Here is a 27,755-nt window from a genome sequence, read left to right on the forward strand (position 1 = left end):
AGTCTAAGCTGGGATAAAGCTGAGGTTGACTGTTGGCAAGGCAGACACAGGGCAGACACAAAGGGTCAGTGAGCAGGTCTGGTCTTCCCCGAGCCCCATCCCTGGGCAGGGAGGGTGGGTGAGGAGCAGGGGCCTAGCTACCTTCCATGTTTGTGCTTGCTTTATTTTTATTTTTTTATATATTTTTTGGCCGCATGTCTTGCAGGATCTTAGTTCCCCAACCAGGGATCGAACCCGTGCCCTCAGCAGTGAAAGTGCAGAGTCCTAACCACTGGACTGCCAGGGCATTCCCTGTGCCTGCTTTAGAAAAACAGGTTCTTGAAAGCAGCTGTAGCAATCTGCAAAACCAACAGGGTTCATCACTAAGAGTTGCTCATATGAGCCCATGGAATCAGAAAATGAGAATTCTGGGCAAGAAGCTCACGACTTACAAACAGCACAAGAAACTTGGCTAAAAGGATTCCCAGGAGATGGCCCCTCAGGGTATGTATCACAGTTTCCCATTTGATGTGACGGTGAAAAGGAGATTCAAGTTGCCAGTATAATTCCTTATGCCTTAGACCTTCATACAAGTGCTTATTTCCAGAAAAAAAATTTCCTCTAAAATGTTACAATCACCTGGCAAAATGTGCCCTGTGCAGAGATGCTGTGTGAAGGACTCCGTGCTGCCTCAGGTCAACCAACAGAGATGCTTGGTGTCAAAATTCAGCTTTTAAGGAAGATGACAAATGATCATCTCTCATCACACATTTCTGATTTGTTTGTTTTGGCTATGGGATATGCATATGTGAATGAAACATCTGGATAAACATTTTAAAAGTTTCCCAATGGAGATCGGCTCAATGCTTTGTGACCACCTAGAGGAGTGGGATAAGGAGGGTGGGAGGGAGACACAAGAGGGAGGGGATATGGGGATATAAGTATACGCATAGCTGATTCACTTTGTTATAGAGCAGAAACTAACACAACACTGTAAAGCAATTATACTCCAATAAAGATGTTAAAAAAAAAAAGTTTCCCCATGAACCAGTGACCCAGATGTTTGGTGTCAAGAAGACCACACAGTCAGATGACTGGAGGCTTCTCTCTTTCCTACTTCTCATCCAAGGGTCTGCTACATCTAAATAACTGCTCAAACCTTGCTGCAGCACCCCACCCCCCTCTCCAGTTCACTGGTCTCTATAAAAATAAAAGGAGATCTGATCTCATTGATCATCCACTGAGAATCACATTGAGTTATGGCAACTCTCATTTGGTGACTTTACTCAGCAAAACTTAACGAGGCCATAAAGCATTCAGAGTCAGCCAGAGCGTCCGTGTCTGAACAACCACAGACCATTACACACCAGGAAAGTATCTACTAGGCTGTCTCATGCTCACTAGGTAATGAATACAAATGATAGGAAAGGGCAGTATATTGGTTGTTAGCCCACAATTAAGCATGATTCAGCTGCCAATGTTACATAAAAACCGCCTGACCTGAGTCCAGTCATTCTTCTACTTCTCTTACTGTTAACGAGACAGCAAGAGGGATCCCTCGGCTTCCCTGGCCATGGCGTTTGCCCTGAGGAGGCCTGAAGACAACGCACATCACTGACTTTTGTGAACTGTAACTTTTTAAATGCCCTCCTCTGGGATAGAGACCCTTCAGTGAATAATAAAGTTACCACATCTTAGTTTGTTCTGCAATTGGCCGTTTAATTGGCTTTTCCTTATCATAAACACACACACACACACACACACACACACACACACACATATTTAAAAGGGCTATTCCAAAGCAGGTCAGCCTTGTCTTTAGGAAGCCATCAGCACTAGAAATATAGGCTGAGGCTCAAAAGAGGCCCTCATGTTTAAAATAAAAAATAGTTTAGGAGAAGTTTCTCATCTTTGATAGCTTACAGAAGTCATTAAAACAAGTCAGGGGGGCTTCCCTGGTGGTGCAGTGGTTAAGAATCTGCCTGCCAATGAAGGGGACACAGGTTCGAGCCCTGGTCCGGGAAGATCCCATATGCCGTGGGGCAACCAAGCCCGTGTGCCACAACTACTGAGCCTGTGCTCTAAAGCCCACATGCTACAACTACTGAGCCCACGTGCCACAACTACTGAAGCCCGTGTGCCTAGAGCCTGTGCTCTGCAAGAAGAGAAGCCACCACAATGAGAAGCCCAAGCACCGCAACTAAGAGTAGACCACGCTCACCGCAACTAGAGAAAACCTGTTCACAGCAACGAAGACCCAACACAGCCAAAAATAAAATAAATAAAAAATTAATTAATTTAAAAAAAAACAAGTCAGGGTTCAGAACCTAAGAAAGATGGTACTATTTGCAGCCTGGTTTAGTGCAGCGGTTCTCAAACTGAACCACTTTGTTTTATTTTCTAATACAGTAAATGTTGATAGATTTAACCCAAATAAACGAAAAATCTTTGAGGTCTTTAATAATTTTTGAGAGTGTAAAGACACCCTGAGACCAAAAATCTAAGAACCTCCGCTTTAGTGGAAGGACAGTACATCTTGGAGTAAAATGGCTTTTAAGTTTGTTTTGTCCCCTTTGTCTCCCACTAGCTATGTAACCTTAGCCCAGTTACTTAACCTCTCTGGTCTTCTATTTTCTATGGATCACACTAATCGCCCTTATAATTATCTGCTCAAGCATGTTTCCCTGATTATGTCTGTGGCGTTGGTTCCACACCCCCAGAACCTAGCACAGCACATGGCATGATACACGACAGGGTCTCATAAATAATTATGAATTGATTGGTGGGGCAGTTGTGAGGATTAAATAGGATAATACGTGTAAAGTGTTGCTGAGGTACCTGGCACACAGCAAATGTCACAGGTGCTCAGTAAATGTCAGGTCCCTTTCCTCACCACCAATGCTGTTCTCAGTCATACCCCACAGGAGAGAAAATGCACAGTTTGTCTAAATAAAGGGAGTATCTAAGGCATTGGTTCTCAAAGTGTGGTTCCCAAACCAGCAGCATCAACATCACCTGGGAAACCGTCAGAGATACAAATTATTTGACTCTAACACTAGATCCACCGAATCAGAAACTCTGGTTGTGAGGCCCATTGATCTGTGTAGTAACAAAAGACCTCCAGGAGATTTCTGATTCGTGCTCCAGTGTGAGAACCATGGCTTTACAATATGAATGGGGGTCTCCCTGAAAAAAAAGAATATTTAGTGCTAGTAGCATTTTGGACTTTGACAGTAGAATGTACCCAATATGTTGTCTATTGCTGGCTACCCAGAATCTTTTTCGGACAAAGATAGGAGATATATAAATACAATAAATGTCTGTTGCTCCACTTGCAGAGCAGAGTGATTGATTTTGTATTCTGACTGTGTATCTGGGGGCCAGTGCTAAACATACTTTGCATCTGAAATAAATCTGGAATCAGCAGGAACAGAGGAAATTTTATCTTAGAGAAATCCCAGCATAACCCTTGAGTCATCTTTGCAACTAGGCATAAAACTTGTGGGTGGGAACAGGGGAGAGGGGGAAGGATGGTAAATGATTTATTGCTAGTCTTTATCATACCTTCATAAACACACTCCTTCTAGTTTTCACAACTCCCTTGCAACACAGCAAACTACTACCATTAGGGGAATTACTCCTAAGCACTAAACCTTGAGGGATGCCACCAGCCAACAATAGTGACAACCTGAGGACTTTCCATGTGCCCACAATACGATGGGCACTTAGGGTGCATGTATCTTCTGAGGCTCACAGCCATCCCCGGGCACAGGCTCTCAAGTTATTCTCATTTTACATCTGTGGAAATTGAGCTTCAAGAGATTAAGTAGAGCTGGAATTCAGACCCAGGAATGCCTGACTCAAAATGTATGCCTCTCACTAATAATTCTACCTAACCACACACAACACAAAGCATGGCCTTACAATTATAATGGAGCACATTGTAGGTAAGGAATATGATTCAAAGTTAATGCATAAAGTAAAACTCACACATAGTCAAAATGATCTTTGAAAAAAATCCCATAAATTGTTCGCCAAGTGCAATACATATTACATTACATATACAACATCGTACTGTAATATATCTGTACAACGTCACACATTAATTTAGATTATATAATAGAAAGCAAACCATCCAAATGTAATATGAGTATTTTTAACAAGTGATCAAGGGTGCAGAGTTGATTTTGAGGAAGTTAAATGTACACTGTAGTCACCCACAAACCTGACTCAGGTGCAGGATGTAAGATAAGGGGACGGGTACACACACGGGGGACAGAGGGAGCACCCTATGTACCAGAAAGTTCTAATCACTCTGGGGTTACAGCAAGCAGCGTATGATACAGCCACTACCTGGCAAGACTTGTGATCCACCGGGGAATCAGAAACACCCATGCACATCAATGTTACACAGCAGGAGCTAAAGCACAGTCAGCCAGGAGGGTGTGAAAACGGAGGATCTGAGCCTTCTTGAGAGAGGCAGACACGGAAGGATGGATGAGAAACAAAGACCATATGAAACACGGATTTGAAAAAAATGCCCAAGCTGAACCCTCCTACACTGTTGGTGGGAATATAAATTGGTGAAGCCACTATGGAGAGCAGTATGGAGGTTCCTTAAAAAACTAAAAATAGAGTTGACATATGATCCAGCGATCCCACTCCTGGGTATATATCCAGAGAAAACTCTAATTTGAAAAGTTACATGCACCCCAATGTTCATAGCAGCACTATTCACAATAGTCAAGACATGGAAACAACCTAAATGTCCACTGACAGATGAATGGATAAAGAAGATGTGAAAAAGATGGAAATAATGCCATTTGCAGCAACATGAATGGACCTAGGAATTATCATATCAAGTGAAGTAAGAAAAAGAAAGACAAATATCATATGATATCACTTATACGTGGAATCTGAAATACGATACAAGTGAACTTATCTATGAGACAGAAACAGACTCACAAACATAGAGAACAGACTTGTGGTTGCCAAGGGGGAGGGTGTGTGGAGGGATAGATTGAGAGTTTGGGATTAGCAGATGGAAACGATTATATATAGGATGGATAGACAACAAGGTCCTACTGTATAGCACAGGGAAATATATTCAATATCTTATGATAAACCATAATGAAAAAGAATATAAAAAAAAGAAAAACATCCCGTGGTCTTGAAACTGGGGTGGGGGCACCCTAGGTTTGAGTCCTCTTCCTATCTAGTTGCCAGTACTTTGGCATGCTCAATTATTTATAAAGTGGAACTAATAATATCTAACCCATAAAATATGTATTTGTAGTGATTTCATGTGTTTACATTTCTATAGAGGAATAATCTTTTCTGCAGGATGTGTATTATCTGAAATAAATTAAACCCCCTATTTAAAAAGTACTATACCCCCTTTAACATCTTCTCTAGGAAGAACGGAGAGCAGAAGTGGAAGAGTGAGAAAGACCAACACTTAATACAGGTCCTCTGCTGTCTTAAACAGTTTTTTTTTCAACATCTTTACTGGAGTATAATTGCTTTACAATGGTGTGTTAGTTTCTGCTTTAAACAAAATGAATCAGCTATACATACACATATATCCCCATATCTCCTCTCTCTTGCCTCTCCCTCCCAACTTCCTTATTCCATCCCTCTAGGTAGTCACAAAGCACCGAGCTGATCTCCCTGTGCTATGTGGCTGCTTCCCACTAGCTATTTATTTTAAATTTGGTAGTGTATATATGTAGATGTCACTCTCTCACTTCGTCCCATCTTACCCTTCCTCCTCCCCGTGTCCTCAAGTCCATTCTCTACGTCTGCGTCTTTATTCATGTCCTGCCCTTAGGTTGTTCAGAATTTTTTTTTTTTTTAGATTCCATACATATGTGTTAGCATATGGTATTTGTTTTTCTCTTTCTGACTTACTTTACTCTGTATGACAGATTCTAGGTCCATCCACCTAACTACAAATAATTCAATTTCGTTTCTTCTTATAGCTGAGTAATATTCCATTGTATATATGTGCCACATCTTCTTTATCCATTCATCTGTTGATGGACGCTTAGGTTGCTTCCATGTCCTCACTATTGTAAATAGAGCTGCAATGAACATTGTGGTACATGACTCTTTTTGAATTATGGTTTTCTCCAGGTATACGTCAAGCAGTGGGATGGTGGGGTCGTATGGTAGTTCTATTTTTAGTTTTTTAAGGAACTTCCATACTATTCTCCATAGTGGCTGTCCCAATTTACATTCCCACCAACAGTGCAAGAGGGTTCCCTTTTCTCCACACCCATTCCAGCATCTATTGTTTGCAGATTTTTTGATGTTGGCCATTCTGATTGGTGGGAGGTGATACCTCATTGTAGATTTGATTTGCATTGCTCTAATGATTAATGATGTTGAGCATTCTTTCAAGTGTTTGTTGGCTACCTGTATATCTTTTTTGGAGAACTGTCTCTTTAGTTCTTCGGCCCATTTTGGGATTGGGTTGTTTTTTTGATATTGAGCTGCTTATAAATTTTGGAGATTAATCCTTTGTCAGTTGCTTCATTTGCAAATATTTTATCCCATACTGAGGGTTGTCTTTTTGTCTTGTTTATGTTTTCCTTTGTTGTGCAAACTTTTAAGTTTCCTTAAGTCCCATTTATTTTTGTTTTTATTTCCATTTCCCTAGGAAGTGGGTCAAAAAGGATCTTGCTGTAATTTATGTCATAGAGTGTTCTGTCTATGTTTTCCTCTAAGAGTTTTATAGTGCCTGGCCTTACATTTAGGTCTTTAATCCATTTTGAATTTACTTTTGTGTATGGTGTTAGAGAGTGTTCTAATTTCATTCTTTTACATGTAGCTGTCCAGTTTTCCCAGCACCACTTATTGAAGGGGCTGTCTCTTCTCCATTGTATATTTTTGCCTCCTTTATCAAAAATAAGGTGACCATACGTGCGTGGGTTTATCTCTGGGCTTTCTATCCTGTTCCATTGATCTATATTACTGTTTTTGTACCAGTACCATACTGTCTTGATTACTGTAGCTTTGTAGTATAGTCTGAAGTCTGGGAGCCTGATTCCTCCAGATCCGTTTTTCTTTCTAAGATTGCTTTGGCTATTTGGGGTCTTTTGTGTTTCCATACAAATTGTGAATTTTTTTGTTCTAGTTCTGTGGAGAATGCCAGTGGTAGTTTGCTAGGGATTGCATTGAATCTGTAGATTGCTTTGGGTAATATAGTCATTTTCACAATGTGGATTCTTCCAATCCAAGAACATGGTATATCTCTCCATCTGTTTGCATCATCTTCAATTTCTTCCATCAGTGTCTTATAATTTTCTGCATACAGGTCTTTTGTCTACTTAGGTAGTTTATTTCTAGGTATTTTATTCTTTTTGTTGCAATGGTAAATGGGAGTGTTTCCTTAATTTCTATTTCAGATTTTTCATAATTAGTGTATAAGAATGTAAGAGATTTCTGTGCATTAAATTTTTATCCTGCTACTTTACCAAGTTCATTGATTAGCTCTAGTAGTTTTCTGGTAGCATCTTTAGGATTCTCTATGCATAGTATCATGTCATCTGCAAACAGTGACGGCTTTACTTCTTCTTTTCCGATTTAGATTCCTTTTATTTCTTTTTCTTCTCTGATTGCTGTGGCTAAAGCTTCCAAAACTATGTTGAATAATAGTGGTGAGATTAAGCAAACTTGTCTTCTTCCTGAAATGATTTCAGTTTTTCACCACTGAGAATGATGTTGGCCATTGAGAATGATGTTGGCTGTGGGCTTGTCATATATGGCCTTTATTATGTTGAGGTAAGTATCCTCTATGTCTACTTTCTGGAGGGTTTTTATCAAAAATCTGTGTTGAATTTTGTTGGAAGCTTTTTCTGCATCTATTCATCTACTGAGATGATCATATGTTTTTTCTCCTTCAATTTGTTAATATCATTTCTCACATTAATTGATTTGTGTATATTGAAGAATCCTTGCATTCCTGGGATAAACCTCACTTGATCATGGTGTATGATCGTTTTAATGTGCTGTTGGATTCTGTTTGCTAGTATTTTGTTGAGGATTTTTGCATCTATGTTCATCAGTGATATTGGCCGGTAGTTTTCTTTCTTTGTGACATTTTTGTCTGGTTTTGGTATCAGGGTGATTGTGGCCTCATAGAATGAGTTTGGGAGTGTGCCTTCCTCTGGTATATTTTGGAATAGTTTGAGAAAGACAGATGTTAGCTCTTCTCTAAATGTTGGATAGAATTCACCTGTGAAACCATCTGGTCCTGGGCTTTTGTTTGTTGGAAGATTTTTAATCACAGTTTCAATTTCAGTGCTTGTGATTGGTCTGCTTATATTTTCTATTTCTTCCTTGTTCAGTCTCAGAAGGTTGTGCTTTTATAAGAATTTGTCCATTTCTTCGAGGTTGTTCATTTTATTGGCATAGAGTTGCTTGTAGTAATCTCTCATGATCCTTTGTAGTTCTGCAGTGTCAGGTGTTACTTCTCCTTTTTCACTTCTAATTCTACGGATTTGAGTCTTCTCCCTTTTTTTGTTGATGACTCTGGCTAATGGTTTATCAATTTTGTTTATCTGCTCAGAGAACCAGCTTTTAGTTTTATTGATCTTTGCTATCATTTCCTTCATTTCTTTTTCATTTACTTCTGGTCTGACCTTTATGATTTCTTTCCTTCTGCTAACTTTGGGGGTTTTTTTGTTCTTCTTTCTCTGTTTTAAGTGTGAGGTTAGGTTGTTTATTTGAAATGTTTCTTGTTTCTTGAGGTAGGATTGCATTGCTATAAACGTTCCCCTTAGAACTGCTTTTCATGCATCCCATGGGATTTGGGTTGTCATGTTTTCATTGTCATTTCTTTCTAGGTATTTTTGATTTCCTCTTTGACTTCTTCAGTGATCTCTTGGTTATTTAGTAGTGTATTGTTGAGCCTCCATGTGTTTGTAATTTTTACAGATTTTTTCCTGTAATTGATATCTAGTCTCATAGCACTGTGCTCGGAAAAGATGCTTGATATGATTTCAATTTTCTTAAATTTACCAAGGCTTGATTTGTGACCCAAGATAGGATCTATCCTGGAGAATGTTCCATGACCACGTGAGAAGAAAGTGTATTCTGTTGTTTCTGGGTGGAATGTCCCATAAATATCAATTAAGTCTATCTTGTTTAATGTATCATTTAAAGCTTGTGTTTCCTTATTTCTTTTCATTTTGGATGATCTGTCCATTGGTGAAAGTGAGGTGTTAAAGTCCCCTATTATTGTGTTACTGTCGATTTCCCCTTTTATGGTTGTTAGCATTTGCCTTATGTATTGAGGTGCTCCTATGTTGGGTGCAAAAATATTTACAATTGTTATATCTTCTTCTTGTATGATCCCTTGATCATTGTGTACTGTCCTTCTTTGTCTCTTGAAATAGTCTTCATTTTAAAGTCTATTTTGTCTGATATGAGAATTGCTACTCCAGCTTTCTTTTGATTTCCATTTGCATAGAATATCTTTTTCTGTCCCCTCACTTTCAGTCTGTATGTGTCCCTAGGTCTGAAGTGGGTCTCTTGTAGACAGCATATATACGGGGCTTGTTTTTGTATCCATTCAGCCAGTCTATGTCTTTTGGTTGGAGCATTTAATTCATTTACATTCAAGGTAGTTATTGATATGTATGTTCCTATTACCATTTTCTTGATTTTGGGGGGTTTGTTATTGTAGGTCTTTTCCTTCTCTTGTGTTTCCTGCCTAGAGAAGTTCCTTTAGCATTTGTTGTAAACCTGGTTTGGTGGTGCTGAATTCTTTTGGCTTTTGCTTGTCTGTAAAGGTTTCAATTTCTCCATTGAATCTGAATAAGATCCTTGCTGGGTAGAGTAATCTTGGTTGTAGGTTTTTGCCTTTCATCACTTTAAATATAACCTGCTACTCCCTTCTGGCTTGCAGAGTTTCTGCTGAAAGTTCAGATGTTAACCTTATGGGAATTCCCTTTTATGTTATTTGTCATTTTGCCCTTGCTGCTTTTAATATTTTTGTTTGTATTTAATTTTTGATAGTTTGATTAATATGTGTCTTGGTGTGTTTCTCCTTGGATTTATCCTGTATGGGACTCTCTGCACTTCCTGGACTTGATTGACTATTTCCTTTCCCATATTAAGGAAGTTTTCAACTATAGTTTTCAACTATAATCTCTTCAAATATTTTCTCAGTCTCTTTCTTTTACTCTTCTTCTTCTGGGACCCCTATAATTTGAATATTGCTGCATTTGATGTTGCCCCAGTGGTCTCTGAGACTGTCCTCAATTCTTTTCATTCTCTTTTATTTATTCTCCTCTGCAGTAGTTATTTCTACTATTTTATCTTCCATGTCACTAATCCGTTCTTCTGCCTCAGTTATTCTGCTATTGATTCCTTCTAGAGAATTTTTAACTTCATTTATTGTGTTGTTCATCATTGTTTGTTTACTCTTTAGTTCTTCTAGGTCCTTGTTAAGTGTTTCTTGTATTTTCTCTGTTCTATTTCCAAGATTTTGGATCATGTTTACTATCATTACTCTGAATTGTTTTTCAGGTAGACTGCCTATGTCCTCTTCATTTCTTTGGTCTGGTGGGTTTTTGCCTTGCTCTGTCACCAGCTGTGTGTTTCTCTGTCTTCTCAGTTTGCTTAACTTACTGTGTTTGGGGTCTCCTTTTTGCAGGCTGCAGGTTCATAGTACCAGTTGTTTTTGGTGTCTGCCCACAGGCTAAGGTTGTGTAGGCTTCCTGGTGGAGGAGACTGGTGCCTGTGCTCTGGTGGATGAGGCTGGATCTTCTCTTTCTGGTGGGCAGGACCGTGTCCAGTGGTGTGTATTGGGGTGTCTTTGAACTCAGTATGATTTTAGGCAGCCTCTCTGGTAATGGGTGGGGTTGTGTTCCTGTCTAGCTAGTTGTTTGGCATAGGGTGCCCAGCACTCCACCTGGCTGGTCATTGAATGGAGCTGGGTTTTCACGTTGAGATGGAGATCTCTGGGAGAGCTTTCCCTGTTTGATATTACATGGAGCTGGGAGGTCTCTGGTAGACGAATATCCTCAACTCGGCTCTCGCACCTCAGAGGCACAGGCCTGACACTCTCCCGGAGCACCAAAACCCTGTCAACCACACAGCTCAGAAGAAAAGGGAGGGAATGGGGGTCTGGGCAAGATGGCGGAAAAGTAAGACACGGAGATCACCTTCCTTCCCACAGATACTTTAGAAATACATCTACAAGTGGAACTGCTCCTACAGAACCCCCACTGGACACTGGTAGAAGACGTCAGACCTCCCAAAAAGCAAGAAACTCCCCATGTACTTGGGTAGGGCAAAAGAAAAAATAATAGAGACAAAAGAATAGGGACGGGACCTGGACCAGTGGGAGGGAGCTGTAAAGGAGGAAAGGTTTCCACACACGAGGAAGCCCCTTTGTGGGCGGAGACTGTGGGTGGTGGAGGGGGGAAGCTTCGGAGCCACAGAGGAGAGCGCAGCACAGGGGTGCGAAGGGCAAAGCGGAGAGATTCCCGCACAGAGGAGTGGTGCCAACCAGCACTCACCAGCCCGAGAGGCTTGTCTGCTCACCCGCCGGGGCGGGTGGGGGCTGGTAGCTGAGGCTTGGGCTTCAGTCGGATCGCGGGGAGAGGACTGGGATTGGCTGCGTGAACACAGCCTGAAGAGGTTAGCGCACCACAGCTAGCCGGGAGGGAGTCCAGGAAAAAGTCTGCAGCTGCTGAAGAGGCAAGAGACTTTTTCTTGCCTCTTTGTTTCCCAGTGCGCAAGGAGAGGGGATTCAGAGCGCCACCTAAACGAGCTCCAGAGACGGGCGCAAGCCACGGCTATCAGCGCGGACCCCAGAGACGGGCATGAGACGCTAAGGCTGCTTCTGCCACCACCAAGAAGCCTGTGTGCGAACACAGGTCACTATCCACACCACCCCTCCTGGGAGCCTGTGCAGCCCGCCACTGCCAGGGTCCCGTGATCCAGGGACAACTTCCCCGGGAGAACACACTGTGCACCTCAGGCTGCTGCAACATCACAGTGGCCTCTGCCGCCACAGGCTCACACCACATCTGTACCCATCCCTCCCTCTGGCCTGAGTAAGCCAGAGCCCCCGAAGCAGCTGCTCCTTTAACCCCATCCTGTGTGAGCGAAGAACAGAGGCCCTCAGGCAACCAACATGCAGAGATGGGTCCAAATCCAAAGCTGAAGCCCGGGAGCTGTACGAACAAAGAAGAGAAAGGGAAATCTCTCCCAGCAGCCTCAGAAGCAGTGGATTAAAGCTCAACAAACAACTTGATGTACATGCATCTGTGGAATACCTGAATAGACAACGAATCATCCCAAATTGAGGAGTTGGACTTTGGGAGCAGGAAATATTAATTTTTCCCCTTTTCCTTTTTTTGTGAGTGTATATTTGTATGCTTCTGGGTGAGATTTTGTCTGTATAGCTTTGTTTTCACCATTTGTCCTGGGGTTCGGTCCTTCCTTTTTTTTCTTTTTTTTTACTTAAAAATTTTTTTTCTTAATAAATTTTTTCCTTATTTTTTATATAAAAAATTAAACATCATTTTTCTCAATAATTTATTTTTTATTTTTTATTTTAAAAAATTTAAAAAAATTTTTCTTAATAAACTTTTTCTTAATTTTTTTATTTTTATTTTTAAAAATTAAAAAAAATGTTAATAAATTTTTTTAACATAATTTTTTCTTATTATAATAGCTTTATTTTATTTTATTTTATTTTATTTTATCCTCTTTCTTTCTTTCTTTCTATTTTTTCTCCCTTTTATTCTGAGCCGTGTGGATGAAAGGCTCTTCGTGCTCCAGCGAGGCATCAGGGCTGTGCCTCTGAGGTGGGAGAGCAAACTTCAGGACACTGGTCCACAAGAGACCTCCCAGCTCCATGTAATACCAAATGGTGAAAATCTCTCAGAGATCTCCATCTCAGCATCAAGACCCAGCTTCATTCAACGACCAGCAAGCTACAGTGCTGGACACCCTATGCCAAACAACTAGCAAGACAGGAACACAGCCCCATCCATTAGCAGACAGGCTGCCTAAAATCATAATAAGGTCACAGACACCCCAAAACACACCACCAGATGTGGACGTGCCACCCAGAAAGACAAGATCCAGCCTCATCCACCAGAACACAGGCACTAGTCCCCTCCACCAGGAAGCCTACACAACCCACTGAACCAACCTTAACCACTGGGAACAGATACCAAAAACAAGGGGAACTACGAACCTGCAGGCTGTGAAAAGGAAACCCCACACACAGTAAGATAAGCAAAATGAGAAGACAGAAAAACACACAGCAGATGAAGGAGCAGGGTCAAAACACACCAGACCTAACAAATGAAGAGGAAATAGGCAGTCTACCTGAAAAAGAATTCAGAATAATGATAGTAAAGATGATCCAAAATCTTGGAAATAGAATAGACCAAATGCAAGAAACATTTAACAAGGAGGTAGAAGAATTAAAGAGGAACTAAGCAACGATGAAAAACACGATAAATGAAATTAAAAATACTCTAGAAGGGATCAATAGCAGAATAACTGAGGCAGAAGAACGGGTAAGTGACCTGGAAGATAAAATAGTGGAAATAACTCCTGAAGAGGAGAATAAAGAAAAAAGAATGAAAAGAACTGAGGACACTCTCAGAGACCTCTGGGACAACATTAAATGCACCAACATTCGAATTATCGGGGTCCCAGAAGAAGAAGAGAAAAAGAAAGGGACTGAGAAAATGTTTGAAGAGATTATAGTTGAAAAATTCCCTAATATGGGAAAGGAAATAGGTAATCAAGTCCTGGAAGCACAGAGAGTCCCATACAGGATAAATCCAAGGAGAAACACGCCAAGACACATATTAATCAAACTATCAAAAATTAAATATAAAGAAAACATATTAAAAGCAGCAAGGGAAAAACAACAAATAACACACAAGGGAATCCCCATAATGTTAACAGCTGATCTTTCAGGAGAAACTCTGCAAGCCAGAAGGGAGTGGAAGGATATACTTAAAGTGATGAAGGAGAATAAGCTACAACCAAGATTACTCTAACCAGCAAGGATCTCATTCTGATGTGATGGAGAAATTAAAACCTTTACAGACAAGCAAAAGCTGAGAGAGTTCAGCACCACCAAACCAGCTTTACAACAAATACAAAAGGAAGTTCTCTAGGCAAGAAACACAAGAGAAGGAAAACACCTACAATAACAAACCCAAAACATTTAAGAAAATGGGAATAGGAACATACATATCGATAATTTCCTTAAATGTAAATGGATTAAATGCTCCCACCAAAAGACAAAGACTGGCTGAATGGATATAAAAACAAGACCCATATATATGCTGTCTACAAGAGACCCACTTCAGACCTAAGGACACATACAGACTGAAAGTGAGGGGATGGAAAAAGATATTCCATGCAAATGGAAATCAAAAGAAAGCTGGAGTAGCAATTCTCATATCAGAAAAAATAGACTTTAAAATAAAGACTATTACAAGAGACAAAGAAGCACACTATATAATGATCAAGGGATCGATCCAAGAAGAAGGTATAACAATTGTAAATATTTATGCACCCAACATAGGAGCACGTCAATACATAAGGCAAACACTAACAGCCATAAAAGGGGAAATCGACAGTAACACAATCATAGTAGGGGACTTTAACACCCCACTTTCACCAATGGACAGATCATCCAAAATGAAAATAAAGAAGGAAACACAAGCTTTAAACGATACATTAAACAAGATGGACTTAATTCATATTTATAGGACATTCCACCCAAAAACAACAGAATACACATTTTTCTCAAGTGCTCATGGAACATTCTCCAGGATAGATCATATCTTGGGTCACAAATCAAGCCTTGGTCAATTTAAGAAAATTGAAATCGTATCAAGTATCTTTTCCGACCACAATGCTATGAGACTAGATATCAATTACAGGAAAAGATCTGTAAAAAATACAAACACATGGAGGCTACACAATACACTACTTAATAACGAAGTGATCACTGAAGAAATCAAAGGGGAACTCACAAAATACCTAAAAACAAATGACAATGGAGACACGATGACCCAAAACCTATGGGATGCAGCAAAAGCAGTTCTAAGAGGGAAGTTTATAGCAATACAAGTCTACCTCAAGAAACAGGAAACATCTCGACTAAACAATCTAAACTTGCACCTAAAGCAATTACAGAAAGAAGAACCAAAAAACCCCACAGCTAGCAGAAGGAAAGAAATCATAAAGATCAGATCAGAAATAAATGAAAAAGAAATGTAGGAGACAATAGCAAAGATCAGTAAAACTAAAAGCTGGTTCTCTGAGCAGATAAACAAATTAATAAACCATTAGCCAGACTCATCAAGAGAAAAAGGGAGAAGACTCAAATCAATAGAACTAGAAATGAAAAAGGAGAAGTAACAACTGACACTGCAGAAACACAAATGATCATGAGAGATTACTACAAGCAACTCTATGCCAATAAAATGAACAACCTCGAAGAAATGGACAAATTCTTAGAGATGCACAACCTTCTGAGACTGAACCAGGAAGAAATAGAAAATATGAACAGACCAATCACAAGCACTGAAATTGAAACTGTGATTAAAAATTTTCCAACAAACAAAAGCCCAGGACCAGATGGCTTCACAGGCGAATTCTATCAAAAATTTAGAGAAGACCTAACACCTATCCTTCTCAAGCTCTTCCAAAATATACAAGAGGAAGGAACACTCCCCAACTCATTCTATGAGGCCACCATCACCCTGATACCAAAACCAGACAACGATGTCACAAAGAAAGAACACTACAGGCCAATATCACTGATGAACATTGATGCAAAAATCCTCAACAAAATACTAGCAAACAGGATCCAACTGCACATTGAAAGGATCATACACCATGATCAAGTGGGGTTTATTCCAGGAATGCAAGGATTCTTCAATATATGCAAGTCAATCAACGTGATACATCATATTAACAAATTGAAGGAGAAAAACCATATGATCATCTCAATAGATGCAGAGAAAGCTTTCGACAAAATTCAACACCCATTTATGATAAAAGCCCTGCAGAAAGTAGGCATAGAGGGAACTTTCCTCAACATAATAAAGGCCATATATGACAAACCCACAGCAAACATCATACTCAATGGTGAAAAACTGAAACCATATCCACTGAGATCAGGAACAAGACAAGGTTGCCCACTCTCACCACTATTATTCAACATAGTTTTGGAAGTGTTACCCACAGCAATCAGAGAAGAAAAAGAAATAAACGGAATCCAAAGTAGAAAAGAAGAAGTAAAGCTGTCACTGTTTGCAGATGACATGATACTATACATAGAGAATACTAAAGATGCTACCAGAAAACTACTAGAGTTAATCAATGAATTTGGTAAAGTAGCAGGATACAAAATTAATGCACAGAAATCTCTTGCATTCCTATACACTAATGATGAAAAATCTGCAAGTGAAATTAAGAAAACACTCCCGTTTACCATTGCAACAAAAAGAATAAAATATCTAGGAATAAACCTACCTAAGGAGACAAAACACCTGTATGCAGAAAATTATAAGACACTGATGAAAGAAATTAAAGATGATACAAATAGATGGAGAGATATACCATGTTCTTGGATTGGAAGAATTAATATTGTGAAAATGACTCTACTACCCAAAACAACCTACAGATTCAATGCAATCCCTAGCAAAATACCACTGGCATTTTTCACAGAATTAGAACAAAAAATTTCACAATTTGTATGGAAACAAAAAACACCCCAAATAGCCAAAGCAATCTTGAGAATGAAAAATGGAGCTGGAGGAATCAGGCTCCCTGACTTCAGACTATATTACAAAGCTACAGTAATCAAGATAGTTTGGTACTGGCACAAAAACAGAAACATACATCAATGGAACAGGATAGAAAGTCCAGAGATAAACCCACACACATATGGTCACGTTATCTTTGATAAAGGAGGCAAGCATATACAGTGGAGAAAAGACAGCCTCTTCAATAAGTGGTGCTGGGAAAACTGGACTGGTACATGTAAAAGAATGAAATTAGAACACTCCCTAACCCCATACATAAAAATAAACTCAAAATGGATTAACAACCTAAATGTAAGGCCAGACACTATCAAACTCTTAGAGGAAAACAGACAGAACACTCTATGACATAAATCACAGCAAGATCCTTTTTGACCCAACTCCTAGAGAAATGGAAATAAAAACACAAATAAACAAAAAGTACCTAATGAAACTTAAAAGCTTTTGCAAAGCAAAGGAAACCATAAACTAGACTAAAAGACAACCCTCAGAATGGGAGAAAATATTTGCAAATGAAGCAACTGACAAAGGATTAATCTCCAAGATTTACAAGCAACTCCTGCAGCTCAATAACGAAAAAACAAACAACCCAATCCAAAATGGGCAGAAGACCTAAATAGACATTTCTCCAAAGAAGATATACAGATTGCCAACAGACACATGAAAGAATCCTCAACATCATTAATCATTAGAGAAATGCAAATCAAAACTACAATGAGATATCATCTCACACCAGTCAGAATGGCCATCATCAAAAAATCTAGAAACAATAAATGCTGGAGAGGGTGTGGAGAAAAGGGAACACTCCTGCACTGTTGGTGGGAATGTAAATTGATACAGCCACTATGGAGAACAGTTCCTTAAAAAACTAAAAATAGAACTACCATACAACCCAGCAATCCCACTACTGGGCATATATCCTGAGAAAACAATAATTCAAAAAGAGTCATGTACTAAAATGTTCATAGCAGCTCTATTTACAATAGCCAGGACATGGAAGCAACCTAAGTGTCCATCATTGGATGAATGGATAAAGAAGATGTGGCACATATATACAATGGAATATTACCCAGCCATAAAAAGAAACGAAATGGAGGTGTTTGTAGTGAGGTGGATGGAGTTAGAGTCTGTCATACAGTGAAGTAAGTCAGAAAGAGAGAAACAAATACAGTATGCTAACACATATATATGGAATCTAAGGGAAAAAAAAAAAAAGGTCATGAAGAACCTAGTGGCAAGACGGGAGTAAAGACACAGACCTACTAGTGAATGGACTTGAGGATATGGGGAGGGGGAGGGGTAAGATGTGACAGGGTGAGAGAGTGGCATGGACATATATACACTACCAAATGTAAAATAGCTAGTGGGAAGCAGCCGCATAGCACAGGAAGATCAGCTCCGTGCTTTGTGACCACTTAGAGGGGTGGGATAGGGAGGGTGGGAGGGAGGGAGACACAAGAGGGAAGAGGTATGGGAATATATGTATATGTATAACTGATTCACTTTGTTATAAAGCAGAAACTAACACACCACTGTAAAGCAATTATACTCCAATAAAGATGTTAAAAACAAATCAACGAAAAAAAAAAAAAGAAATTGGAGAATTACTACAATTCAATTTCTATTCCGAGGCATCATTTTACCAGGCTGGCAAAAATTTTGTCTTGGTCAATTCAGTATCTTCCCCTCTTTTCCCCTAACATTTGCATAAAGCCAAGATATTGAGATGAAGCTCATTTCTCTTCAATGTCATCTGGACCCTCGATCACTTGAGATATCAATTCCCCACCTGAACCTTTTGGATTAGGCCAAGCAGGTTCCCCTGGTGACTGCCTTTTTCCTATCCCACGACTCTTTTGAGTTAGGATTGCTCTTCTCTGCCTCCGTCCTTGGGTCTCATTCCCAAGGATGAGTGGGACTCATTCCGCTGCTTGGTGCTCCAGGCAGCTGCTCCCTCTGAGTCCCACTAATGCCCAGCGGTCTGCCCCAGAGCTGAAGCTTGGAGCTGCTGGCTCTGGGAAATCCACCCCACCTGGGATGTGCTGACTCTTCACTCGGCAGGGAGAGTGCTCTCCTCTGGGACCCTCCCAGGCTCCTCTCATCTGGACACTCAGGACCCCTCTCAGCCTTGGGGATTCTTGTTTGAGGCTGTCAAGAGACTGTGGAAGGAGGAGGGGAAGCTGTAATCGTTTTGATGCTCCCTCCCCAGCCTTTTGTCTATTAATTCATTAGTTTTTATCCTTAAAACTCAAAGGCCAGCACGCCCCACGCCCCCACCCCACCCCATAGCTACATTCCTTCCCTGAGTACAAACAGAAGCGCCTAGGTGCTGCTTTAAAATGGATAAAGGACCAAGAAGACAAAAGGTAATGTTGAGACTGGACAATTTATAACAAGGGTCGACTTGGGAGTATTAACCTTTCTGAAATCATGACATCTGATTCCAGATGTTAAAGCCTTCTTGAAATTCTTCTTGAATTCTGCTTCTTTACCCCTACAACGGCTTCCCTCAAATGAAAACAGTTGTTTTTAATTGTTCAAATAAAGGCCTCAATGATAAAAAAAAAAAAAAAAAGGAAGGGAAAAAAAAGAAAGAATAAAATAAAATTATTAAAATAAAAAAGAATTATTAAAAATAAAAAAGAATTAAAAAGTAATAAAAAAGAAAGAAAGAAAGAAGAGAGCAACCAAACCAAAAAACAAATCCACCAATGATAACAAGCGCTAAAAACTATACTAAAAACAAACAAAAAAAAGGACAGACTGAACCATAGGACAAATGGTGAAAGCAAAGCTATACAGACAAAATCACACAAAGAAGCATACATATACAGACTCACAAAAAGTGAAAAAGGAAAAAATATATATCTATATATATAAAAAAAGGAAGAGAATAATCAAATCAATAAACAAATCTACCAATGATAATAAACTCTAAATACTAAACTAAGATAAACACAGAACCAGAAACAAATCAGATGCAGAAAGTAAACCCCAAGTCTACAGTTGCTCCCAAAGTCCACTGCCTCAACTTTGGGATGATTCATTGTCTATTCAGGTATTCCAAAGATGCAGGGTACATCAAGTTGATTGTGGAGATTTAATCCACTGCTCCTGAGGCTGCTGGGAGAAATTTCCCTTTCTCTTCTTTGTTCACACAGCTCCTAGGGTTCAGCTTTGGATTTGGCCTTGCCTCTGCGTGTAGGTCACCTGAGGGCATCTCTTCTTTGTTCAGACAGGACGGGGTTAAAGAAGCAGCTGATTAGGGGGCTCTGGCTCACTCAGGCAGGGGGTACAGAGGTGTACGGAATGCGAGGCGAGTCTTCAGTGGCAGAGGCCAGCATGACGTTGCAACAGCCTGAGGCATGCCGTGTGTTCTCCCGGGGAAGTTGTCCCTGGATCACGGGACCCTGGCAGTGGTGGGCTGCATAGGCTCCTGGGAGGGGATAGTGACCTGTGCTTAACAACAGGCTTCTTGGTGGCTGCAGCAGCAGCCTTAGCAATTCATGCCCGTCTCTGGTGTCTGTGCTGATAGCCGCGGCTCACACCCATCTCTGGAGCTCGTTTAGGCAGTGCTCTGAATCCCTTCTCCTCCTGCACCCCAAAACAATGGTCTCTTGCCTCTTAGGCCATTCCAGGCTTTTTCGCAGACTCCCTCCTGTTTAGCTGTGGTGCAGTAGCCCCCTTCAGACTGTGTTCATGCAGCCAACCCGTCTTCTCCCTGGGATCTGACCTCCGAAGCCAGAGCCCCAGCTCACAGCCCCCACCCACTCCAGTGGGTGGGCAGACAAGCCTCGGGCTGGTGAGTGCTGGTCGGCACTGATCCTCTGTGTGGGAATCTCTCCACTTTGCCCTCTGCACCCCTGTTGCTGCACTCTCCTCTGTGTCTCCGAAGCTTCCCCCCCGTCCACCCCCTGTCTCCACTAGTGAAGGGGTTTCCTAGTGTGTGGCAACTTTTCCTCCTTCACAGCTCCCTCCCAGAGGTGAGGGTCCTGTCCCTATTCTTTTGTCTCTGTTTTTTCTTTTTTCTTTTGTCCTACCCAAGTACGTGGGGAGTTTCTTGCCTTTTGGGAAGTCTGAGGTCTTCTGCCAGTGCTCAGTAGGTGTTCTGTAGGAGTTGTTCCACATGTAGATGTATTTCTGATGTATTTGGGGGGAGGACGGTGATCTCCACGTCTTACTCCTCCACCATCTTGAAGGTCTCTGCCTTATACAGTTTTACCCCCATTTTTACAAACAAGGAAATAAAACTCAGAGAGTTTCAGTAATTTTCCCAAAGCCAAACAGCTATTGAGTGGCAGAACCAAGATGTAAACCTAGTCTGTTTACCTTCAAAGGCTAAGCCCTTATCATAACAAAACTCAATAAATACTTACCTTTATCAAATTATATTGCAGCCTAGTGGTTTATTGGCACAATCCCGAATAAGAGTGAGAAAGAAAGAAATAGCATTTTTCATGGAGTCAACCAAAATTTTTGGAGCAGCTGCCAGATGCCTGGCCCTGTTTGGGGTTCAGCAGTGAACAAGACAGGAAGAGTCCTGCTCTTGTAAAGCACGTAGTGGGGACTAGAGATGGGTGCAGCTTGGGTGAGGGATTTCAGCTTGCTGGGCCTCTGTTTCCTCATCCGGAAAATGGGAAGGGGTGTTCCTAATTTTATGGGATTGTTCAGCCCTCACATTCTCTGATTCCATAGGAAGTATCTGTTTTCCTGTCTCTTTAATTCAATCAGGCCATGAGCTGTGATGAATGTTGTTAGCTCCTCCCCAAATCAACTGTTTCCACCCTTTTCCTCTGTTCAGGCCTTTCCCCCAACATGATTCACAATCAATCAAGTCACAGAACCTAAGGGGGTACCCAGCAGAAGAATTACAACACTGGCTTCTCAGGAGCTCTGCGATCTACCTGGCCAGGTAAACTTAACTCACCTGGCCCAGAGTGGCCATCTCAGGCACAAACCTCCTTGTTTTTCCGCTTTGTCTTTAAGTTACTTGTTGAAACAACTGCACAAATATAACAAAGACATAAAATTAGGCATCCTCTGTCCCCAGTGCCTACAAATAAATTAAGCACTTTCCTGCAACTTTAATGATAAAGATAAAGCATTTCTTTTAACCATTCTGCTGCCCTTATTATTTTTCATTTTTGTTGATATCTGTATTGACTACATCTTTCAATATTTTAAAAACAGACTCTCGATTTAGGTTCTTCCAGACCCAACCTTTAGAGGTAAGGGTTTTGTTGTTATATTTCTATTCTGTTTCCTTTAAAAATCATTTTCCCGTTAAAATGGAATTAAGTCAATTATATAGGCATTTATCTTATGATATTGATGAAATTAACACATAGAGGGAAGTAGTACAAGTTGATTTGACTTGAGAACCTCTAATAGCACAGTTAAATATACATATAAACCAAAGTACATGCTGAGTGAGACCCCTCCCCTTTTTCCTCCCTCCATAGACCCGATTCCTTGAAATACAGGGAGATGAAAAAACATGAGTGTAAAGAACTTGAGAGACCATTTCCCAGGGTCTCTGAGACAGTATCTCTGTATCTCTCAGCCCACATGACCTGTGCTGTTCATCTCTCTCTCATATTCTCCATCTGCCCCTCAAGCTGCAACTTCGAAACATGGGAACTCCACATTGATTGATCCCAGTGCCTAACTCAGCTTTGGGAATAAAGACTGTGATCAGTGATTGCTCAACAAATGAATAAGTGAGGCCCTTCTGCTGAGGGGAGGGGTGTGGGGCCAGGAGGAAGAGGCTCAAATGGAAAGGGAAGAAGGAAGTTTAGGTAGAACTCTTGAGAGAAAGGGCACAGGGATGAGCACAGCCTGCCCACCAAAATACCACTTTTACACTTCCCCCATTCACCACCACAAGCCTCATCTTCCAGAGGCCAACACTCACACAGGCCTGCACCTTTCAAACTTCAAGTCCAAGATTCAAGCCAGGTATTTCTGGGTCCAGAGTCCTGCCTCCGGAGAAACAAAGGGCTGTGAGACTGCAGACAGCATGTCAGGTGTCCAGCCACGGGGCCACCGACCAGGTTGGAAGTGCCCCATCCGATGCTGAAAGCGGATCTCTGTCCCCTCTCTGAAGCAAGGCAATTTGAGTCAGAGGCGCTTGGTAACCAACCCCTCCTCTCTGGGCACCTCCTTGGGGTTCTGCCAATCCCATCTACAAGCCTGGAGGTCTGGCCTGGGAGCTGCACGAGGGCTCCGCTGGTGCTCCGGCGCCCTCTAGCGGCAGTCCGCTCTAACGCCAACTCTCAGCCCTTCCTGCCTCCCTACCCAGTTTGGGGAGGGGGCGCGAGGGGCTGCACTTGCCTTGGGCACCCGCCAGCCTGATTTCGTTCCTCCTTTAAGTGCCCTACAGAGGTTTAGGATCTCCTGCATAAGGAATGTCTTTTAGTCAGTACACCTTAAACCTGATAAGGTTGCTTCTAGAATTAACCTGAAATATTGTATTTCTCTCCTGATGTTTCCAAGGAGAAGCAGTTCTAGTTTTCAAAGTCAGAAGAAAGTTATCAATATGATATTCTGAGCCAGAGATGGAAAAGAAACATTTTAGAAAGTTTGTGCTTTTTGAATGGACCTTTAATTTAAGACAGAATAAAGGAATTCCCCTGTGGATTCCTTAACTGGATACACATAAAATCTGTTTACTTTATTGACTCAATTGTGACATTTAAAATAGAAAGCTAGGACTGTGCATGAGAAATTCTTCTCACAAAACATGCACATTAACAGGGATGGCTGCAGACAATGACTTTGTACAAATTTAATCACATCTATCGGGTAAATATTGCACTGGCTCCGAGAAAGCAAAATAATAAGACTCAAGCCTGCTCCTCCCAGGGAAGGTAGGAGCTCCCCTCCCCACCATCATCCCCAACTCAGTCAAGATCATCAGTGCCCATGGTGCCACCACAGTAATTATCTCCAGGGAACCTGAGTTTCTTAGTGACAGGAGTAATCAGGAGGGCTGTGGTTCTGAGCGTCTAAGAGTCAAAGTGATAAAATTGTTGTTCACAGTTTAGAGATGAGCCCACCACAGGCCAGCTTAGATGGGTTCCCCCACACCTAGGAGTGCACCAAAATCATAGGACAAGGATAAACCTTCCCAAATAAGTCATCCTTATCACCTTCCACTTTCCAAGACTTGTCTTCAGGCCTTCAATGTTTACTGAGTTAAAAGCTAGTGGTTCTCAAGATGCTTTCCCAAGAATACAGCAGCCAAAGAAAGGACTTCCCAGCATTTGCTAACTTAGGGAAAATATATACTATATGTCATATATATTGAATATTTAGTAGTTCATAGACTAAACAGAAAGCTCCCACATAAATGAGATTTCTAGTACAGAAAAGACTGAAAGTATACGTAGGCATTACTATGTTTTTACTCTGCAGTCACAAGTTTTAGCAGACTGGCTGAATTTAATGCTGATTGAGGTTCTACTCTATATTGTCCATTTCAAATAGCATAGAAAAGACAGCACATCTTGCCTCACTCATTGATTGAGCTTGATTTTGGACTTATCACCAACCTCCACAAGAACACCTCACTCAAAGAAAGGATGTGTCACTCCAACCCCCTTAATTTTAATAACATGCTTCCCTCAAAAGAAAAACCATTCTAGAATTTTTAGGACATCCTAAAACTAATTAAAGTTCTGTAATCTGTCTTTACCATCTACATTCAATCAAGAGAAAGGCAAAGTTAAAGGGAACTTTAGTTTATGCTGGCAGGTCAGTTCTAATGCACTATAGGATGGTCTTGAACCATTTGACATTTTATTTTAAGTGCATTTAAAATTTTCTGGCTTGATACTTTGTGATTCCAGTGTACTAGCTCCTGTTGCCAAGGAAATACGACTTTGAGTTACTGCAGGGATCCAAAGGGGCTTTTGTTTGTTTGTTTTTTTAAATATTAACATGACCAAAAAAAGTAAATATAGAGAACAAATTCAGCCCCTTTCTTCTTCAAAATGCATGAAATACAGATCCTCTGGTCACACCTCTGATGAAAAACTACAAAGATTCATGAAGTGACTTTCCCAACTGGTATAGAGACTTTCTCCCAATCAATGGGTCTGGTACCATCAGAGCCCTCTTCTCCTTCTTTGTTCTGGGTTGAGACCCCTCTGACAGTGTGGGACGTTGATTATACACAATACTAACTACTCATCTCCAACGTGTTTACCTCCATGGAAAAATCCTTTCTTCACGTGAATAAAGGTGGCAATAAAGGTCCAGGCCTTTATTATATTTCAGAAATTTTGTAACGAGAAGACAGATAAATGCATGGTACAAACTATATAAATACATTCAGCTGGGTTCCAAAAGATTCAAATGCAGATGAGAATAAAGATTCCACCATTAACCCATTTTTTCCCTCTGTGATTATTCCTTCTGGTTAGTATAATCTAAAGGTTTTCAGTCATGATGGTGGACTCAAATCATCTGATGATGGGAAGAATCAAAGCCTCTATTTTTTGGAATACTACATAAAACTTCTCTGGAAACAGATAACATCTTTGCTTCCTACTTACTGAAATGCAGTATTTTAAAATCAGAAGTCCACGTGCAGATCAAGAAACCCTGTAGTACAAGGCACTTTTTAATCAAAAGCAGGGTCTCCTTAAGACAAACCATGGATTCAAGCAAAATGCCATGCTGCTACCAGAGACCTGAAGATAAACAGAAGTCTTTTAAGTACAATTTAAAAAACAACTCACAAATCTCAGAGCAACTATTTTTAAAGAAATATTCAGAAGCTGTAGCAAAGTGCTTGTCTCATGCTGGGAAGGTCACTGCTCCCAATAAATTATGCTGGGATGAGCACTCACAGGAATGGTATAGGTTTGATGTCCATGAGCATTTTCACACGGTAACACGTTAGGAGACCTTTGGTTCTATCATAGGCAAGCTCTCTCATTGAACCATTAAAAACAACCCAGGATTCAACAGCCACTCCTACTATGGAGGGATACTTCCTTTCATGTAACACTCAGGGGAAATCACCTAGTTTTGATGTGGTTTGAGTTTGATCCTGTGAAACCATCAGAACTTCCCACCAGAGATAAATGAGAAGATTCTGGCCTTTATTAGTATACAGGATTAACACAGGTGTCCTGGCTGTACTCGCCAACCCTCCCTCTATTTTTATCCACCTCCCTACATGTGAGTACTTACGACCTACTCTGAGCTCAGACCCCTGATCTATTAGAGTGACTTTATCAGTCCTTCTTTAAAAATGGACCGGCAATAAAATGAATTTAACCTAGAAGCAGGAGCTCAGTAAGGGAAATGAAAACATCCGAAGTTATCTAATCACAGCCACAGCCATCCAGAGCTCTGTCTTATCTGCTGGGTAATAAAAATGGGACCTTCCCAAACTTGAAGGGCATCAAATGAAGTAAGTGAAGTTGTTGCTTGTCTCTGGCTTTTGGGGGGATTGCTATGCAGCTTAACCAGTGTATACTAACTACAAAACACTGGCATGGATTTGAAACACCTGTGTACTAGGAAAGTTTATTGGGGGAGGGGGGAGTGCGTTTTGACATAAAGCAAAAAATAAAAACACAAACGTCTTTGAGAACAGGGATTGTTAAGAGGGCAGTAGAAGGAAGGAATGGGGAAAAAAGAATATCTCCTCTGAAGTGAAAGCAGCTTTCCAAAAGAGTAGCGTTTAGTATCAGTTTAAGGAGAGCACTTTTAAATACTTGGACAGCTCAAAACTGTTGTTTAGGGAACCTAAAACCAAGTGAGCCAAAAACAACCACAGCAGTGCTTTAAAACTCCTGGCAAAGCAGCCAGAGGATGAAGAGTTGGTTTTGCATAGTTTTGAACACAGGAGTAAAGAAGCAGAGGCAGCTCCTCCCAAAGGCACTGAAATCCTATGGCATCAGTGGGTCAGTTGCAGGGGGCAGGGGGTGGGGATGCAGGGTGTTTCTCTCTCAAAATCTCCCTACCCCACCCCACTACTCCGTTCACCCTTCCTCCCTCCACCTCCGGAACCCCAGGGGCAGCACTTCTTAAGCTCGAGCCCCCAGGGACCATCTCTGCAGCCAGGATTCTTCCCAGAGCCTGGCAAGTTCTGGGACTGGAAGCCAGGATTGCAAGGCCGCCGGAGGCGCGGTGGGACCTGCAGTGGGGGGCAGGGGGGACCGGAGCCTTAAAGCCCACCCACGTCCTTCAAGGCGAAGGATAAACGGATCTTCCTAACAGTACCTCTCAGGGCTCAGCTTGCTCCCCACCCGACGGTGGTCAATACTCACTTGACTCCGCAAGGACCACCTCCTAACTGTCCCCCTCAATTCCACCCTAAGGGTCCTTGGGCATCTGTGATAGCGGGGTCCTGACCACTTTAGTCGGCTGTGGCCAGCGATTCAGGGGTCCCTCCAGTCCCATCCCCGTCCCCTCCCCGTGGTACTTTATCTAATAGAGGAAGGAGCACAGAGGGACTTGGCTGAATCAAGGAACCTGCGAGCCTATGGATGAGTTTTAAGCTAGAGAGCCCGAGATGCAGTTAAATAGTATTGGAACCTATGTGGGGCGGGGGGGGAGGGAGGAGGGGAGGTTAGGAGGCTGAGAGGTTGAGTCTCACCGCGGCGGTCCAGCCCCGGGACCCCGCACAGCACCCCCCTTCCCTCCTCGCTTCCCCGCCGTCAGGAGGAGGGATGCTGCGACCCCGGCCGGGACTCTGCGCCTCCTCCTCCCCATTCAGCTCAGGACTGGCAGGTCGGCCCCCTCTCCATCCCCGCCAGGCCGAGCTAGCCGGGCGGAGGGCAGGGGCGAGAGGAGGGACCAAAGTTCCCCTGGACTAAGACGCTGCGCGCAGCTCTTCCTAAACAGCAGCGCCGGGTCGGAGCGAGCCCCTGCACCTCAAAAGTTGGTCTTCGGCCGCAGCCCGGGTACGCGGTGCAGGGTCCGGACCAACTT

General features: G+C 41.6%; 1 protein-coding gene across 2 annotated transcripts in view; it reads right to left on the bottom strand.

The window, feature by feature from the left end:
• Nucleotides 1–27,755, bottom strand: part of CPNE4 (copine 4) — a 629,469-nt gene that overhangs the window by 601,351 nt on the left and 363 nt on the right. Inside the window, exon 1 of one of the 2 annotated variants that reach the window (XM_082459308.1) lies at nt 21,733–27,509. The exons of the other annotated variant lie outside the window; for it this stretch is intronic. The gene's annotated coding sequence lies outside the window, so the exon portion shown is untranslated. Of the gene's footprint in view, nt 1–21,732; nt 27,510–27,755 lie in introns of those variants that run through there. 2 annotated transcript variants of the gene reach the window in all.

The sequence above is a fragment of the Balaenoptera physalus genome (genome assembly GCF_965194825.1).
Source record: "Balaenoptera physalus genome assembly, chromosome: 4".
In the NCBI taxonomy this organism is placed as follows: Eukaryota; Metazoa; Chordata; class Mammalia; order Artiodactyla; family Balaenopteridae; genus Balaenoptera; species Balaenoptera physalus.